Source organism: Pinus tabuliformis, chromosome 8, assembly GCF_031772625.1.
Source record: "Pinus tabuliformis cultivar Carrire ecotype Pingquan chromosome 8, CPIR1, whole genome shotgun sequence".
Classification (NCBI taxonomy): domain Eukaryota; kingdom Viridiplantae; phylum Streptophyta; class Pinopsida; order Pinales; family Pinaceae; genus Pinus; species Pinus tabuliformis.
In genome coordinates, this window is record NC_142294.1 from 479,130,046 (window position 1) to 479,138,504 (window position 8,459).

An 8,459-nucleotide genomic window follows, 5' to 3' on the forward strand; every position below is an offset into this window, starting at 1 on the left:
GGTTGTCTCTACAATGCTATTAATACCACCTTCATTGCCCTTATCCCCAAATCAGACAACCCATCCTCATTTGATGACTTTCGCCCCATATCCCTCTGCAATGTCCTATATAAGATAATTTCCAAGATCATTGCCAATAGGATCAAGCCCATCCTCTCCCAACATATCTCCCCCCAACAATTTGCATTTCTGGAAAACAAGTAGATCCATGAAGCCATTGGCTCGGCACAAGAGGCAATCCACTCCATTTGGACGAAACATCTCAAGTGTATCCTGCTGAAGATAGATCTATCCAAAGCATTTGACTGTGTAAGCTGGCTTTATATAAAAATGATCCTCATTCACATAGGCTTTCCCCTTGCCTTAATCAATTGGATCATGGCGTGCATCACCTCTCCCACCTTCAGCATCCTGATCAATGGATCAGCCTCACACTTCTTTCACTCCGAAAGGGGGCTGAGACAGGGCTGCCCCCTCTCGCCACTACTATTCCTCTTGGTCATAGAAGCACTAAGCAGGCTTATCATCTCTGCAAAAAGGGAGGGGACTATCAGAGGCCTCAAAATCACAGATGTATGTTTCCTCACTCATCTCCTATTTGTAAACGATGTCTTAATACTATTGGATGGTAGCGTACAAGACTCTACTTCCTTCACCCGAATCCTAGAACTCTTCTCAAAAGCTACGGGTATGGAAGTGAACAGATCAAAGTCCACTATCACCTTGGTGGGAACCTCAACAAATGAAACACTCGTGGCAAGTCAGGCTTTTCCTTATACCACCCAGCCACTGGACAGAGGCCTTAAATATCTGGGATATTGGCTTAAGCCTACTTATCAGAAGATAGCAGATTGGGTATGGCTAGTATCGAAGATAGAGAAAAGATTATCATGCTGGAGCCATAGATATCTCTCCAGGGCGGGAAGGCTTACACTGATAAAATCTGTACTTGAAGCCACCCCGGTTTTCTGGATGGCATTGGGATGGATACCCCGGAACATTCTGGAAAAACTATAGCAGTTGTGCAATAGATACCTATGGGCTGGTAACCAAGACAAGCACATCTTTGCCTTGATTGGCTGGAACAAGATCGCCTTACCTAAGAAATGGGGAGGTTGGGGGTTGAAGGAGCTCCCTATCTTTGCAAAAGCACTAGCAGGAAAAATGGGTTGGGCCCTGCTGACGTCCCAAAGCCTATGGACCAGCATTACATACCACAAGTACATATGGCCACTCAGCATCTATGATTGGGTAAGACTCCCTGAGTGGAACAAAACAGGCATATCTTCGATATGGAAGGCCCTCTTACACTCCATTCCTCTCATCAGAGAAAACTTGGTTTGGCGTATCAAAGATGGGAACAGGGCACGGATAGGACTTGACCCCTAGGCGGGGAGTGGGGGAAGACATTCCCTACCACAAGAACTGGTCGCACATCTCACAGCCCAGAACATAAAAGTAATATCACAGATTGCGGACCTGGACCGTTCAGATATCTTCCACCAAGCTTGGAAAACAGCGCGCCAGCTAGATCTCCCTGGAAGATGGCACACAGCTTGGGAAGAATACAAAGAGGCCTTAACAGAAGCTCACATTAGAATTACAGAGGGCCCGGATGAACTTGTATGGAATCAGGCAGAACATGGAGTATATACACCTAAGGATGGCTATATACAGCTCATTGCTCATAAAAAACCTGAGGCAACTGCAAATTGGTGGCAGAGTATTTGGAAACAAACCGCCTCACCCCGAGCAAAGCTCTTCAATTGGTGTATATTGCGGAACTAAATTCCAACCGCAGACCAGCTCATGAAAAGAGCCCAGCATGGCCCCTTGTGGTGCGTACTTTGTAAAGCAGACTCGGAAACTACAGATCACATCTTCCTTAACTATAATTCGATGTTGAACCTGTGGAAAAACCTCAAGCCATTCATTAACTATGCGGGCGAATGGGCTGGCAACGATATCATTAACGCATGGACCGTCTGGGAAAAGAATAACAGAGGTTCAAAATCTATTAATCTGCCCATCATTGTAAACTGGGCTATATGGAAAATTAGAAACAGAGTGATTTTCGACAACAAGCCCATTCAATGGCCACTTCTCGAGGCCAGTATTGTAGCTGCACTGAGGGAACTGCCCGACCCTCCCCCTCCCCAACTCGCCATTCTACCCCTCCTCCTTCCATCGACCCGGGCATGCCTTGGGCATTCTTCGACGGGGCAGCAAACCTGCAAAGTTGTGGAGGAGGCATCATCCTTCATATATCTGAGCATCATCACTTCAAAATCAAGGCTGGACTAGGAACTGGAACCAACAACTTCGCTGAACTCATCACTCTTCGCCACTTACTTCACTTTGCATTGAGGCACCACTGCTCTTGCATCAACATATTTGGGGACTCACAGATCATTATTAATTGGATAAATGGCACAGCTACATGTCACATGCACTCACTCAGCACTATATTACATGAAGCACTGACACTCAAATCAGCCTTTAACAATATTTCTATCTCTCACATCTACAGGGAACAAACCAAGGGTGCCGACAAATTATCCAAGGAGGCAGCGCTGATGGACAGAGGCATCTGGGAGATTACAGAGGTTAAAGAACAGCAGGAACAAAATTTTTTCCATCGACCGTATATAGACCCAGGATACCCAACCTTGGGTCAGCAAATAGCTCATTAGGAACTGCTTTACTTTACAGACTCATACTGAAATGTTTTTTGATATTTTGAAATAGATGTACAGAACACTGTAGTAGAACAGTTGAACATACCCTGCGTGGTAATGCGACTTAACAGCAAACTGATATCACTGATATACAAACTCTCTTATGTAAATTTTCTGCTCTTTAATGAAATATTTATGGATTTTTCCAGAGGAAAAAAAGAGGCTAACTCAAGTGAGACACGTAAACTCTATAAAGTACAAGTACGAGTACAAGTTGGCAACACAATAATGTCTGGGGTGTGTTGATTAAAAATCAATATTGGTCATTTGCCTTTCTCATTCTGAGGTAACGAAGGAGGTGAGTTGCACCTTCAGTTAAAAGCAATGTTGTGAATCGCTCCTATTCTAAGATCTGTTTCTTAGAATTGTAAGTTGGCCCCTGCTACAAGCACCCTTCTTTTATGCCAAGGAATCCACAAAAGACTACAAATAAAGGCAGTAATGAAATCTCATATTGATTGAAGCTGCTCACAACTACTTTAATTGAATCCTTTTGACTGAGACACACTCACTGCAAGTCTCCTTGTCAACGATTAGCTTTCACAGCTTTCTCTCCATAGTAAATATCCCGCAGAACGGAGTATTCGGGATTCCCATTAACATACTTTTCCAAGAACTTTTTGTCGGTGTATTTAACAAAACATGGGGCAATCCTCTCTGTTTTCAACAGTTGCATGGACTTCAAGGCCTCCATTACTCTATACCGAGGGATTATCCTCGTCTCCAAGTTACATGTCAACAGACTGGAATATCGAACAATATCATCCAATGGAAGCCCCTGTGATTTGACAAGAAAATCTACACTCCGTTTCAATTTTTCCTTTGAAAGTCCTAAAACCGTCGGCATCTGACCTGAGAGCTTGTAAATTTGTTTTTTGGAGAAACCTAAACTGCTCAAAAACTGCATTTTTCGATATATCTTTTCTTTTCGCATTCCTAGACACCAATGCAAAGCATGCCCAAATATCTTGGATCCCCTCTTAAGCCCCAGACGCTCAGCCACTTTAAATGACTCCATAATTTTTTCCTCCGTATGGGTGAGGAGACGGGGTTCCCTTGCCAATAACTTTGATAATGCATCGCCCTCAATACCCAATCTTTGCAAGACTGAAATCGCAAATTCAAGCTTATCCTCACTCAGATCAAGAATTTTTGAATTGGTATAAAGAAGCTTGCAGATATCCTCTTTGTTGATGATAGACCTTAGATAGCTGAGCCTAGACTTTAAGTCCCGTTTGGATTTATATAAGAAAATCCTAGGGTTGCCAAGAACCTCCCTTCGAATGTGAGCAGGGGTGGTCAAACCACATTCACTTAACAACTCCAAACCTTCTTCCAAATCCTAGCTTGGTTTATTCAGCAAGCCCTTGTGAAGTTTAAGGACATTTGAAACATCTTTCTCTGACATATCGCATTTGTTGATGAAAAAATATGTGACAACGCCCCATCTGGTGGAGCTGGGTATGAGGTTGTTGTTTCCATGCAGAATTTGTCGATTTTTATGTGGGGATTTGCATGAATTTCAAGAGGACGAAACATAAAAATTGGGATCGATACATGAGTGGATACTAGGGGGACGGCAGTTCCTATTTCCACCTCCATAGCACAGTTAATGCTATGTCCTTACACCCTTTGACAGCTACAGATAGCCTCCTTGACATCATGGGGCCCTTCCATGTTCGACCATGCATCATAGCATGCATCCCTCTCCGGCGATTACAGGGCACGCAGCTCCGGCGACTCTGCCGTCTGCCGTGCTCCTGCCCATCGACCCTACCCGCCTCCATTTTGGCCTCCACTCTCGCGTATTGATGAAGCACATTTACCAACCTGAGGCACATTTACGGCATTTATGAATGGTACCAACCATCCTCCAGGCAATTAAATCTCCCAGCAATTCAAACTCCAACACAATTCACGCATTGAACTCCAGCGAACAGAGGAGAGGTTACAACCATTGAACTCCGACGAACAGAGGAGAGGTTACAGAAGGTGATTCAGTGCATGCAGCGCTTCAAGGACGGAAGATTTCGAACACTCGTTCGACCTCTGTCTTGCGCGTATACAGGTATTATCGTATACCCCTGCATACAACCATAATATAGAATTCATGAAACAGTTACTGGAAAACGCGGGGCTTTCCCCTTTGCGGTTCTGTGAAAAGGGTTGATACAATGAAAATTATACGTTCACGGTGTTACAGGTACTCTTGTTTGCGGTTTTTAGGAACTGCCCCGGTTCTGTGAAAAGGGTTGATACAATGAAAATTATACGTTCAGGGTGTTACAGGTACTCTTGTTTGCGGTTTTTAGGAACTGCCCTATTCACACACCATCACAATTTCTGAAACGACCCCTGTTCACTTACCATCAAAATTATAACACAGCGTCAGTGTGAACATCACCACTATTAACACATCATAATAACGCCATTCAACCCAATGGCGAACAATAAGCACTAACCTATAATTCATTTCAGGATAATGGCGAGCAATACGTACCTCTCAGAGATATTTAAATGAAGGAGAGTAAAAGTTCTAACTTTTTTACTTTTGCCACAATCATCTAGCTATGTAGCGATGTAAATGTTGTTGAGATAAATTGAATCAATACTTCTATTCAGAGGAAAAATTTCAAATCTAAATCACCTTGAAATTGGACAGTTTTTGCAACTTTGATAATTTCCGCAAAGAATGTGGAATGGGAAGGATACAAATTTTGCAATATTTAGCAGACATATCACCCGGGCAAATTATATCCATGTTCACTTCTCCTACTAACACCTTACAAAGTATTTCGATCGTACAATCTTAAAATATGCAATTCTACAATTTCCTATTCCCAAAATTGATTAAAAATACATATCAAAAAGGTTAAAAATATAAAATATTTAACTAAACTATACTCCATACTCTATATATATATATATAATATATATATATATATATATAAACTCTATATATCCGAGATCTAAACTATAAAACATGAGGATATATAAACTCTATATATCCTTATACAGTTGGAGGTCTAAAATATAACCACAAAAATAAAACATTTGAAAACTAACCTATATTACATACTCTATACGGCTGGAGATATAAAATTATTTAGATCCGACCCCTGATAAAAAAAGATTTAAATTTTTGAATATAATTATAATTTTGTTACGATTCAAATTTTTCTCCTAATGACTTGTTTTTCTCAAAAATCTGCTTTAGGATCGTAAAAATTTTCAATTAAATGTTTGATTAATAAGTATTCGTGTTTCCTATATCCGCAAAATCTTACAGCAAATCATCTATCCTCATTTCATTCAATTTTATATTATACAAATGATCCTCATTTTATTCAATTTTATATTATACAAATGAATTATGAATACTGTAGGTATATTATACGCAGTGGAATCGGTAGATGAATCTGGTGTCATCTGTTTGGATGGAGAAATGGAAAACCATAATAAAAAATCACAAAACAATTGCATAGTCTAATAAATGTGGAATATTGTTGTCAAGGAATTTGTTTAGTTATTAACACTGTGAGTATATATACACAGTGGAAACAGTAGATAAATTTGATCTAATAAGTATAAATGAAGAAATAAAGAAGTGAGGTACACATGGAAACAACAGAAGGATCTGATGTCATAGGAAGAAATGGAGAAGTAAAGAAATGAGAGTTGACATTATTTACATTAAATATTAACACTTTAGATATTCAGACTAAAATCAGTTGATGAAAGCACTTACAGACTTTGTCCTTGCCGGATGTGCAACAGTAAGGTGCTCAGAATTTAAGTGCCAACAGACCAACCACCGTATATTTAGCTTATATCTATTCACTTTGTTAACTGGAAAAATATATATTTATGTGTTGACATTATTTAACTCTTTTCATTATTTATGTGTTGAGTTTTTATCATCTACAGAAAAAGTTGAGTTGCAACAAATAGATATGTTTTCTGTCCAGTAACATATTATATACAACTTTTTAAATATATCATGGATTTAAGAACATTTTATTCTATTCCAGTTTTCAAAATTTTAGTGTTTAAAATGGATTTTAGTGTTTATTCTATTATTATGTTGTTCTTTTTAGATTATGGTATATGGAGAGCATTAGTGTCTTTACTCTCCTGGTTATGTTCGCAGGGAAAAAATATGTCCTGTAAATAAATGGCATCCTATTTTGCCTTTGTTGAAGAATCCATAGAGCCCTCCCCCATGGAGTGTGCGGGTTACGAGCAGTATGTGCATCTCCCCGAGCTCAGTGCCATGTGGAAATTCAAGGAATGGCCTGGTTGGTCTAGAGAGGGGTTGGTAAAGGCTGCCTTACAGTCATTGGAGATTACTTTTCGGTTTGTTTCGTCTGTCCTCTGTGACACAAGGACTTACATTGACAAAGAGGAATGGAAGAGAAGGCTTGAATCCTTAATTAGTTCCCAGATTGAGTTGATTTCAATGATTTGTGAAAATGACAAGCAGGTTCCCACTCTTCAGTTGTCAGTAAGTAGTGGTGTTCTCTCATGGAAAGTTTTCCATGAGGTATGGCAGAGACCTGGTGCTTTACCTGTGGTTAGTAGAACAAGTGAAGAGAGTTTACTTCCGCGTTTGGGTACATGGAAAAGCGCTGAAGCTATGGTTTCTAGAATATGGCTTGCCATTGAAGGTCATATGCAGAGGACTCCCTTCACTTTAGGTCTGGGGGAACCAAATATGTCAAGTAAGCCTCTTCTTGAATATGATAGAATCTGCAAGCCAAGATATTTGCACTCTTTAAAACAACATAAACAGTTCCATAATCCAGAAGATGCCAAACTTTGCAATGTCCTCCAAATCTTTGAGGCCTGGGTATTTGTAGGCCAAGAATTGTTGCACAGAGTATATGAAAGAATAGATTCTGGGGATTTCTTAGGAGCATCCACAGACTGTTGGATGGTTGAAAGGGTGTGGAACATGCTCACAGAAATTGTGAATTTGCTTCTAGTGATGGACCCAGATGATTTCCTTTGCCTTAAACACCAGTTGGAAATTAGCAGCAATAGTATGCTTGCAGGCGCATATTGCCTTCGGTCTACCCCCTTAGAGACCTTACAAATGCATGCAAGGAACTAAGGCATCTGGTGCCCAAAGTCATGGGTGTTGAGGCTGATCCAAAGGGTGGACCAAGGCTCCAGGAGGCACTTATGCATTTGTTTCATTCACATGGACTTCCCTCACATAACAATTCAGGTGCTTATCATGTTGCAACAATACATGTTTTGTTGGCCTTCCAGACAATAGAAGCCGCAGTGAAAAGGTTTTTCTTCTCATATCAGCAGCTGGTAGTAACAGCCATGGGTAGCATTGAAATGAAGGGTCCATCATATCTAGGTGCTTGTGATGCCCTGCGTCAGATATATTTTGAACCACCTTATTTCCCTAGTGTGGATGGTGCAAAGACATTTTTGGGTTACTATTGGCACTAGAAGTCTACAACTATGGTGGATGGTACACTGGAAGATCTACAGACAAATCAAGTTAAGTTTACAAGACAAAGAACAATGCGTTCAGTTTTTCAAAGTACTACCCCAAATTCATACATACACTTCTTACATTGACAGTTTTGAGTACTATACATAGAATTATATTGGATATAGGATTAGACTCATTTTTGTTCATCCCCATCAGTAGGACCAATAAAAAAAACAGTGCTAGAAATTTGGAAAAAAAAAAAAAAAAAT

The 8,459-nt window shown here is 40.2% G+C and overlaps 1 pseudogene; it reads left to right on the top strand.

The window, feature by feature from the left end:
- The first annotated feature begins 6,912 nt into the window (after positions 1–6,912).
- On the top strand, positions 6,913–8,204 carry LOC149236150 (nematode resistance protein-like HSPRO2 pseudogene; annotated as a pseudogene).
- Positions 8,205–8,459: the final 255 nt, after the last annotated feature.